Below are 12,336 nucleotides of genomic sequence, written 5' to 3' on the forward strand. Positions count from 1 at the left end.
GATAAGACCATAAACTTTCATATATATGTATATAGAGTATAACATGATACTTTCTGTACATATGATAGGTTTTAGTGGCAATCACCTAGTGAGTGTGAAATGTGGCCGTTTCTAGGAGAATGAATTTCAGTCTATACTCTCCAAGTTCACTCATGACCTACCAGGCAAGTTCACGGCCAAAATGAACATAATAGAGAACTTAACTCTACGAGAAAACGCAGCTGGGTTATATCTGTTGTCTCGGTTTACACAAACTTTGGGTAGTTCAAGACATCACGTTCACCTCCTGAAAAGTAAATACGACAGGTATTAACAGTGAGTAGTTCAAGGCTGAAATATGCACCTACATCATATACAGTTAGTTTTTCGTTTATACTCTCGAAAAGTCTGTCTGTCTAGTCTAGTCTAGTGTTAGGTCTAGTTGTAGGGTCTATCGAGTCTTCAAGTGTTTAAAGTAATTTCTCATGTGGGGGATTGTTGGATCAAATACCATAAGCCCAATGGGCTGAGTAGTATTTTGATGTGTGAATATAAATTTGTTTTTATAAGCTCTAAAGGCTGAGTAAAAATAAAATTTATGTGAATGGATATGGACATTTATTGGGTTCATTTATAAGCCAATGGACTGGGTAAATTGAGTTTTGGGTATTTATATGTAAAAAACAAAAATTAGTGGCCAAGTTAGCCAACTTGGTGACCAAGTTTAGCCAACTTGGTGACCAAGTTTAGCCAACTTGGTGACCAAGCTTTTATTCACTATAAATACCCATACCCACTTCACAAATTATAACATCTCATTCCATCACATTCTTCATCTCTCTTCACACAAATACCAAGCTCTCTCTCACTAGAAAAGAAAAAAAAAACTCTTAGATCTTCTATAATCTTTTAAAGTAAGTGTCTCGAGTGTATATCGTAGTAGTTGAGTTCATAGATTCTGTTTTGGGTGTTGTGAAACGGTCTTATCACAGTTGTATCCTGGGATTCAAAAATCGCATAAAACCGTCACACATTACTGGCGATTTATTGAGTTAAAGAAAGAGATCAAATCTCGACTCCGTGAATTTCGTCTATTTCCTTATGTTTTTTAAGCATTTTTTAATCTTTATATTATCGTTTTATATACTTTTTGTTTCGTAATTTTCAATCAGGATTTTTGCGGTCCTACATAGTTATCCCCAAAATTTTGATCTTTATTTTTCGAGTTCATGTTTGAAGTCGAGAAATAATTTGTGCTTTTCAAATGACCTGAATCGTACATTCACAGCAAGTTCCTTATGGCTTATAGACAGGACGTCGCCTCCGAAACTACCTAGGATGTTATATCCTAAACCGTTTAACAATACTAGAAATGTTTTGTTGCAAATGCGTATTGCCTCATGAAAGATCGGAGTCTTTTAGTTCATTAGTGTATTAATGATTTGTTGTATCATTTACTTCGTTTTTGGTGCTGGTTTTAATCTTGCTTTAGCTTAAACCTCTTAATCATTATGTACTAGGATAAGACCTGCGACTTGCTCATGATTAATTTATATAAAAGTTATTTAAGAAATATCGTATGGAAAAATAAAATTTATTTTCTTGATCGAATAAATATTTTTGACCCTTAAACAATTTTTTAGAATTTTTTTTTTGTCAATTACATAATTTGTTTACTAATGAGATGATCCCATTTTTTAAAATATTTTATGTCAAAAAATCACTTATCGCATAAGAACCTAACATTTAGGCCGAAAAATCTCAGGTCTACTATTTGGTTACAATGAAACTACGACAGCTCGGTTTTATATCAGGATTTAGCAGTTTAAAAGTTAATTATGGTTATTAAAAGATAAAGTTCACGTGTCAATCAAATCTACCTTCAATATTTTTCTCATTTTTGTGTCGTTTTTTTCATTTTAGTTATTGCACGATAAAAATATTGATTTTTGAGTTTATTCTCATGTTGTTATTTTGTTTTGGCCTGAGATTTAAAAAATGTTTAAGATTTAAAATTATTAAAGAAATACATACTTAGTTTAAGATCCGCACCTTAAGAATAATAAATATTTTATATTTATTATTTATTTTATGTTTTTATGCATATTATGAAATAATAAAATAATAATTATATATTAAATAACTAAGAAATCAATTACTATTATGTAATAAATTGGCGTGCGCATATAAATCAAACGATCGATCCTGTTTATTCGTAATCATTTTAGGGTAAATAAATGAAAACAATCAACATAGATATATAATTAAATTTAAATGATATTAACATATATATATATATATATATATATTATACTTTTAATATGAATATTTATTAAATAAGGTTTCTACTCATATGATTTTATGATTATTTGCATATTTGTGTAATAAAACTTTAAACCAAAGATTTTTTTTATGTGAAATATTTAGTGGTTTCAATAAATTATGATCATTTAAAAAAACAATGAATATTTCAAAATTTAAATATTAACTTTTCAATATATGCTCAAAGCAGATATCACAATATAAGTATGTATTTTCATATGATGTATAGTGTAATTTAAACGATATGAAATATATATTAACATAAACACCTATTAAAATAAAATTATTTATTCATATTATTTTATAATCATTGTATCTTATTATAGAAAAAAGAATTAAACCTTGATCACAAAAATTTATGTGAGTCTTTTAACAGTTTTACTAGTTTATACTTGTTTTGAAAAATTCAAATTACAACATATACAAAAAAAATCTAAATTTTTATTATATGATTAATCTAATAGTGTAATTTATGTTAATAATAAATGATTAAGAAAAAATGATAGAAAATATACAGATTGTTACCAAATCTTTATTATTTAAAATCATTAATTACCATATATATCTTAATCACATTAGGTAATTTTGTAGGTTTTATTATTTACAAAGTTGAAAACTAAGAGACTTCCATAGAAAAATGAAAAGTCAAAGACCGTAGGGAAGAACAACTAATTCGTCAAAATAGTCGTCATCTAGCAACGACAGTGGTCAAAGTAATATGGTTGACAGTGGCAACATCCTGTCCGCCGACGATCTCGCCGGAGTTAAAGAACGAGTGGAAGGTAGGTTTTCTCGGTTGTGGAAGGTGAATTATTCGACTCTCCAACATCAACAAAACCGAACTTATATTTGGTCCGTAAATAACCGAGGCTTGTGTACACAACATCCCCATGTGGATGCGTCTCATTGCTTCGTTTACGTCTTTAGTGTCCTTCACCGTTGGATCAATTAGCTCTTTGGTCTTTCTTTGGCTCCATAAATTCTTCGCTTGAAGTTTTAATTAAACAGAAGCCCAAAGAAGGATTATCAAGCCCAATGTAATAGATTTAGCCCATATGTTTAGGGTTTGTTGCAAGAGAAGTTTCATATAAATATGTGTAATGAGTATTCATAAATGTAACCTTGGCTGCCTTTAAAGCAGCCTCACCTTAAACTTATTTATTAAATCTATTGATCTTGTTAGTTCTTGAAGACAAATTAAAGTTATTTCCTTTCTTACTTTCATTGCATAATAAAGCTTTAATAAGCTACTTCAATCTCTCTAATCTATCTTAATAAAGCTCATTTGAGCAAGTATAGTCTAGTTTTCAGATTCTCTACAGTTTTTGTCCTTTAGAACATAAGTTTCTGGAAATGAAAAAAACAAACCAAACCAAAACTAAATATCAAGAGAAACATACATAACCGATGAGACTTCCATATTCAGAACCTCGAAAGCTAACGTTCTTGCTTCCACTTACAATCTCCAGTATTAACACTCTAAAGCTATACACATCAGATTTCTATGAGAATATTGCATACCCTGCAGCCATTTAACCACTACACAATTTTTCAACATCAGAACCATAAGAAATCGATACAGTTTCACATTGTATATAGAAGAGAAAACAATAAAGAGGTTCGGTTAGTTACTATGTGCCCACGACTCGGATCGTGTTGGCCTGATCTTGTCGGTAGTTGAAGATCCTAGCCATACCAAAATCTGAGATCTTCGGATTCACTTCCCGGTCCAGCAAGATATTGGTAGCTTGTGGGTCATGGTAAATGATCTCCAGTCTTGAGTCTCTATGCAAGTATAGCAATCCCCTAGCAATTCCTCCAATGATATCCCATCGTTTTCTCCGGTCTAAACTTCTTCATTTATTGTCATCTGTGCATGCATGCATAGATAAGTTTTTTATACTCAATCCACCAAATGTAAACATTTGTTTGTTTATAATTGTTCTATAAGAAAACAAACCTAAAATGAAACTGTCCAAGCTCTTGTTTGGCATGCACTCTGCTTCTCGTTGTTTTCAATGAAACATCCTAGTAATCTAACAAGATTTCAATGTTGGCGTTTTACAATCAGTAAGATCTCGTTCTTGAATTCTTCTAGTCCTTGCTTAGATTTTTCTGATAGCCTTTTGACTGCGATCTCTCTTCCTCCAGAAAAGTTTCCCTGTTCAAAACATAACACAAACTTTTATATATTAAGATCAAAACTCTATGACCCAACATTAGTCTTATAAATATTATGATATACCATAGATTTTACCCATTTTTAGCCATGGTGTATAGGTGTTTTAAAATACATTATAGTTGTTTTGGAGTCTTTTTAGTATGTTTTCAGGTTTTGGAGTGATTTGGTTTTGGAGAGAAAATGACAAAGACCCGAAGTTGACCATCGACCATGACTATCGATCGATGGACGAAGGCAACAATTGATCGACACACACCCTGTGGTGTCGATCGACGGCAAAGCGCGCATAAGCCAGATTGGGTTCCAGCCGACTTAAAGCCCAAGTCTCACAACAATTACCAGATTACCCCTGATGAATTTTAACCTAATATTTATGTGCTCTGACATTGTTCTAGGCAACTGACGCTTTCATACTTTCTACATTTCATACAGCAAAATACTTAGAGTCTTAGGTTTAGAGAGAAGATCCAATAACTCCTTAAGAGATTTGTGATTGGAACTCCAGTTTCTTTACTCTATTCTATTTTATACAGTTTTCGTATCTTGTTGTTATGAATTGCTTAGCCATGTCTGAGTAGTTCATCTTGTTAGATTTAGGGTTCAGATATTCATGAGGGATTAACCCAAAATATAGAATTGCTAAGTGTCAGGATATTAATCAACTAAATTGTTCTAAATGCTTGTGTTCTAGAGTAGCTAACTAGGGTCTTGCTTATAGACATTATGGCGCATTCAGAAGTTTGATTCTTTGTCTGAAATAGTTTAGGTTGTGCTAGGATTGCTAGAAACAAGCGGAAGTTAATTTATTTTAACCTAGTGAACACGTCAAACCTGTGCGTAACGCTCCCTGGAAGGAACATTGATCGACAACTCATTAGTTGCATCGATCGACAGGCTGAAAGGTGTATCGGTCGACACCCCAATGTTGGAATCGATCGACACTTTCTCTGGACCAACAAGCGACAGCTGATGTCCTAGATCCGGCGATAGATAGTCTAAATATACGAAAGTTGATTGACCATTCTTATTTGTTTGAGTTCTAGGATATCCATATATTCTTAGTAGTCTATATCTTTATAATCCTGATTGTCTGAATAAAAACCCTAAGTCTAACGTTGCCCATATCTGTCCTTAAACCCAATCAATCAATATTACTTGTTCACCCCTGCTAATTTACATTTAAACCATTCAACCTAGCTTCACTACATAAGTAAAAATATCTATTGTGTGCCTTAGCCCCCTGTGAATTTGATCCCAAAGTGCTACAACTCGACCTCTTATTTGAGAGAGTAAATCACTCCTTAGGGTAATTTGAGTGATATCATATTACTTGTAATATTCGAATGTTTCACCTTATACACAGTACCAAATTCGCCCTGTCCAAGCTTGTTTTCTTCAGCGAAATCTCCTGTTTGCTGAGGCTACACTGTTGAAAGTGAAAATTGTCAACTCGGATGTGTCAAGTAGATCCCTTACCAGAACTTGGATTGTCGAGCTTGAGGACGTAACCGAGTAATCTTTATTTTCTTCCTTTTCGAAAACTGAAAAGTCTTTCTTCCTCCACAATATAGCTGCATATCATGAATCAATTGAATACTGTTTTTTTAATGCTGATTTATTCTATTACAAATTACGATAAGACAACTCCACAACCAACAAAAATTTATCACTTTAAAAAAAAATTATCACTTAGCTTATGCACTTAATCCTTTTAAAACAAGACAGTATGTGTGAGTGAGACCTTTTTTTTCTTTAAACACTGATTGATTATATTGATTCAGAAGATTACATCAAGAGCTTAAACATTAGCCCACAAGAGGGAGACAAGATGAAACAAGAACATAAACTGAGAGACAAACAGAGCACAATCAAACTTCAAGAACATCAAGGGACAATCAACTAAATCCAGAACACATTAAGAATTATTTAGCATATAGACTTTAAAAGAGAATCTTGGGAATAGACAAACCGATGGAGACAAAGCTTGATCAAACCACTGAGATATGCAACCTCCTATAGAGAATAGCCCAAACAGGATAGAGAACAAAGCTTCAAGACCCAGGAGACAACAGGACAATCTATTTCCAAGTCTTCAAACCGGGTAAGGCGATGTCGCTGAGGATACGACTTTAAACACCAACTTGAAGCTTGACGAAAAGCAGATCTCGATCAGATCAAATGGTAAATGACAAGGAGCAGTTGCAATCGACTCCGGATTCTGTCGCATGCAAAGGACAAGGAGACAGAAGATCGAAACCAGAGAAGAACCCAAGAAATCTCAAGACATACATGCAACAACAAAAGGCTAAAGATACTGGATAGAGAATCAGATCCGCACAGATAGATCTAAGATCTAACCGAAGACGCCTAGAAGAAGATTGTACCGATCAAAAGTTTCTCTCAGTCACGGAAAGCAAAAGAAAATCCAACTCCGACTCTAAGAGAGCAGCCGGAGCCGGTGATCGGAAAGAAACCAAGAACAGATCTTATAGAGAGAGGTCAGAGGATATACTTTAGAGAGAGAAGGTCGAGGCTATGGTGAAAAAAAATGATCCATACTTTCGAGTTTCCCTTCCCACCTACTCACACAACAAAACAAATCAAAATATCTAACGATTAGTTATGTTTGAATCTTTCAAAATGTATTACGACTTCTCAAACATTCTGCAAACCTAGTTCAGATTCCGCTATCCGGATGTTGATAGACTGTCCACCATGCTCAACCCCTCTAAAAAATGTATAAGCATTACAGGAGCAATCTCTCACGCATACATCTTTACAAGCCTCTGAGTTGCTAAGGAAAATAACCGATCCAAATTCAGGAAACTTTATTCCCCTTAGCTCCCTGAATTCGTCTTCTCTCACATTCTGGCTACAGTTCAATGGAACTCTTCCTTTGCAGCCAGCCGACTGGTTCTGATTCACAAGATCAAACCCGTTGATGCAACTACATTTACCAAAATCGAACTCTTTTCTCTCATCACAAACACTGTAATTACCGCAACGGTTATTACAGTGTGGTAAAGCAGAGAGCTTAACCCATACCAAGAAAAGAGAATGTCGGTTTGCTCTTTGTGCACCTATTACAAGCTTATACACAAGACGTACACCGGAGAAGACTATCACAGCGACTACGACGAGGATGACTCACTGTCTGCCTCTGACTGAGCCTTCCGAATACGAAGACCAGTAGCCTGAACCGGAGAAAGGACGTTGATCTCAAGAGCTATAAGCACTTCAGGATCTCTCTATCTTGATCGTACTTTCTCTCCCAGTTTTAACCTCTTCGCTCTGTATCTCGCTTTCTCTCTGTTTCGAATCGATGAATGCTCTGTAACTCGTCAAATGCTTTATGAAGAAGACGATGAAGTTTGTTACTTGCGGTTCCCACTGTAACAAACTGTCTTCCAGCTCAGCATAAGCTTATAACCGAGTAGGCTTCATTCGGGCCAACTCTTTCTCTTCGTCTTTCACACAAAATGATAAGCCCAGTTGTGGTCCAAGACCAAAAAGATACAGCATCCACAAATCTCTACCTTGATGTTTAGGTCAAACATAGAGAAAATCCTGCCGAAAGCACACTCGTTCCGACAACCCGAAACCATATCTGAAACACCTCCGCACAGCCTCACTGACTCCACTGGACACTGCGAATCAAATGACGAACCACTACCACCGCCTCTAAAACCCAAACTCAGTCCTGAACCTCAGCTCATTGCAAGTCCATATCTGCTCATTTTCGATACCGAAATGATATGATCTCCAACTCTGACTCTTCCCAAAGACTTCAAATTTCTTGATCCTCCAACACCAGCTGAACCTCAGCCTCAACAAACTGCTCTTGAAATCTGTAAGAAGCTTCTTCCCTTTGGCTTTGAACTCTGTATCAATTATCCTTGATAACTAGTAACCTCCGGAGTAACCATTGACTTCCAAAGATAACGAGCATTTGAACCTCTTTGGGGAACATCCAGTTACCACAAACTAAGTCTCCAAACTCTTTTATTTCATTAGTCAGCTTATTTTTATCCATGAAAAAAATACTAACACTTTTGTTCTCGGTTTCTTCACGTACTCCCTCTGATGAAATGGCTAAACAACAGAACCATCTCAGAGTACATTTCAGCTCGATAAGGTGACGACCCCGAGCGTTACGAGCAACTCCTCAAATGCATTTCCAGGCAACATGTGTGCTGGATTTAGGATAGTGTGAATATTGTGAATCATGACTAGACCGAAATCCACAATATCTCTGATGAAATTAATTTTGTTTGCGACATGCTTAGTCATCTCATGATGCACTGCCTTTTTAGCTAGGCATATATCACATTGTGTGTCACAATGTAGTCTGAAACACTGAGAATTGAACCAATTCACAGCAAAATTCCCTCAACCATAATCCTTCTTTCCTAGCTTCTGAGAGAGCCATGTACTCGGCCTCTGTAGTAAAGAGAGATACTACATGCTGCAGAGCAGATCTCTAGCTAATTGTGTTCCCACTAACTTGGAACACATATCCAGTTACAGATCTTCTCTTATCTCGATCAGTAGAATAGTCTGAATCTCTAAAACCCTCCACCTCGAAATGATCAGATTTAGTGAAGTGTAAGCAAACTTATGAAGCTGCCTGAAGATAACACATGATCCACTTAATAGTTTCCCAAGGTTCTCGACTCGGTTTAGACATAAATCTGCTCACTAGACCAACAGGAAAACCCAATTATGGTCTAGTTCCAATCATCGCATACATTAAACTCCCCACTGCACTTGCATAGGGAGCATAATCCGTTAAGTTCTTCTGTTTTTCCTACTCTTCTGGTGTCAAAATTTTCAGCTTGAACTGAGAACCAACTGGAGTAACCACTGGCTTGCTCTCTTCCATTCCAAAAGTCTTCAGAATTTGCTTTACATATCTCTCCTCAGATAGTTTTAGAATTCCCTTCTCTTTGTCCCTGTAAATTTCCATTCCAAGTATCCGAGTAGCTGATCCCAAATGTTTCATCTCAAACTCTTTATCCGAGTAGCTGAGTTTTGATACTTTCTTCTTATCCTTAGTTGCGATCAACATATCATCAACATATAACAGGATATATACGCTCTCTTCTGCTCGTTTTCCAATACACAAGATCCTTAATATACCTTGTGAATAATTTTTCCTTGATGAAAGTATCGAATCTCAAGTTCCATTGGCGAGGAGATTGGGAGGAGACTGCTTTAGCCCGTAGAGAGACTTCTTCAATAAGGAAATTTTTCCTTCGTATCCTTTCTTGATGAACCCCTCAGGCTGTTCCATGTAGATTGTCTCGTCTAGACTTCCATGTAAGAACACAGTCTTAACATCCATTTTCTCTAGTTCAGTGTCAAAGTTTACCACAAATAATAACAGTATCCGAATGGACACATGTTTCACAACACTAGCAAATATCTCATTGTAGTCGACTCTTTCCACTTGAGTGAAGCCTTTAGTGACTAGTCTAGACTTGTACCTTGGATCCTCAATACATGGAATCCCTTCTTTGTACTTGTAGATCCACTTAGAACCAACCATTCTCTGTCTCTGAGGTCGATTAACTATATCCTAGGTATCATTCTTGTCCAACACAGTCTTCTCATCTCCCACAGATGCTTTCCACTTATCCCAATCTTTGCTCACTTTTTGCTTCTGCATAAGTCTTTGGCTCAGACACTTCAATATCCGTAGCACAGCTTAGAGCATTAACAAAGCCTCCACTTTCAAAGATTGCTGGAAGCTTCTAACTCTATCACGAGCAAGTAGATAACCATCAAGACTTTCACTGGACGAAGACCCTTCCTAACTTTCAAACTCTTGATCTGACTTAGAATCAGAACTTTCATTGGACTCAGAATATGATGAAGAAGCTCCACCTTCAGCAGTACCTGATGGTCCCCTGATTAAGTCTGAACTGAAAGTGACTTTCTTTTTACCTTTCGGCTTCTCTTCCTTAGACTTCCAATAGAGCTTTTCTTCATCAAAGATGACATTTATGCTGATTGTTAACTTTCCTGATTCAGGAAGACACACACGATAATCTTTTGTCCCCTGAGGATAACCCATGAAGATAGCTTTCACTGCTCTAGACTCATCATGTCTTGAACTGTATGGATATAAGTCACACAACCAAATCTTTTAAGATGTCCATGCTCCACCTTAACCCCTGACCACACCTCTTCTGGTATCTTTGAACTCAATAGCAGAACTCGGAGTTCTATTGATCAGATAAACTAAAGTGGAGGCCGCTTCTGCCCAGAACTTCTTGTCCAACCCTGATTCAGCAAGCATACACCTGATCTTATCTGCAATGGTCATATTCATCCACTCCGAAACTCCATTCTGTTGTGGAGTATAAGCACACGTCTTGTGCCTCTTGATGCCAGATTCTTTAAACATTTTATCCATCAACGCATTCCAGAATTCCAATTTATTATCAGTAAGCACTTGATCTTCTTGCTTGTTTGATTCTCACTAGAGCTTTCCATTCAACTATGTTACACTTCATCTTTGGACCGTAGAAACCTTATCCAGATTTTCTTTGAGTAATCATTAATCATTGTCAAGAAATATATGTAACCTAATAAGCTTTCTTCATTAGAATCTAAAATATCTTCTGAGTTGTGTTTGGCTGTAGGAAATGGTTGTCGATGAGCTTCCTCTAAGACACACTCTTCACAGAAATCCAACTTGTGCACCTCCTTTGTATCAAGATATCCTCCTTTAACCAGCAAATTCATATTCTTTAAACTCATGTGACCGAGCCTAGAGTGCCATCTGTTGGTCATATCCACTTCTACTCTAGCAACCGTAGCTTCTGCATTTGCAACAACTCCCTGAAAATAGTACAACCCGTCCTTATAACAACCACGTAGAACTTTCTCTCCTTGTTTAAAGAATGTCACCTTGTAGCCACTTTCCTCGTAGTTGCATCCATGCTTCTCTAGTTGACCATAAGAAATCAGATTCCTTCCTATAGTAGACATGTACCTGACGTCTGTTAGAATCACAGTAGACTGCTCAGGATTCACTATCTTGAGTTTTCCAATTCATTTTACTTCACTTGTTGTGTTTTTTTCTTCCATGGGACCTTTCCTCCTTCCAACACTTCAAGATCAAAAAACAAGTGTTAGTTAGGAGTGATATGAAAAGAACATCCAGAGTCCAAAACCCACTCGTCTTTAATTTCTTGTATGCTTGCAGTAAGAATCATAGGCTGTTCTTTCTCATGTGCAACATTAGCCGTCTCATAGCTTTTATCTTTCATGCTAGGACTGTAATAACCCTCATGAGCCAATAAATTTATAATCGAGAAAAATCTCGCTCAACCAGTTTTTTTTAGTTGGTTCGACAAAAATTAATAAAATAAAAATTGACCCGATAGATTAATTTCTCGACGGGACTGTCGTGTGGTCGAAAGACCTTCACTTGATAGTTTGGTCGAGTCTTAAATATTTTGGTCGAATTTTTATTAAGCTGGACGAGATTTTCCGAGAACAAGACGAGAGCCAAAGACAAGGAATATTGGTTGAAATATTATTTAAAACTGTCAACCAACTTCCAAAATAATTTTTGAACTAAGTTATTGTTGGGGTCAAAAACGGTTACGACGGAATTACCACCCGAAAATCCTCGGAGATCGTATTTCCGAAAAAGATAGTAAAAGGAGAGATGTAATTTTCGTAAAAATTACCAATACGAAGTTTTTACGAAGAAGTATCCTTTGGAATTCAAACCGAACAAACCAAGCTCGGTCACCGCGCATACACGCCGTCCGGTCGCTATGCAGCAACCAAACCCGAGCCAAGCTCGGTCGCTACATAGCGACCGAGCGATCGTCCTG

Source organism: Brassica rapa, chromosome A03 (genome assembly GCF_000309985.2).
Source record: "Brassica rapa cultivar Chiifu-401-42 chromosome A03, CAAS_Brap_v3.01, whole genome shotgun sequence".
Taxonomy (NCBI): Eukaryota; Viridiplantae; Streptophyta; class Magnoliopsida; order Brassicales; family Brassicaceae; genus Brassica; species Brassica rapa.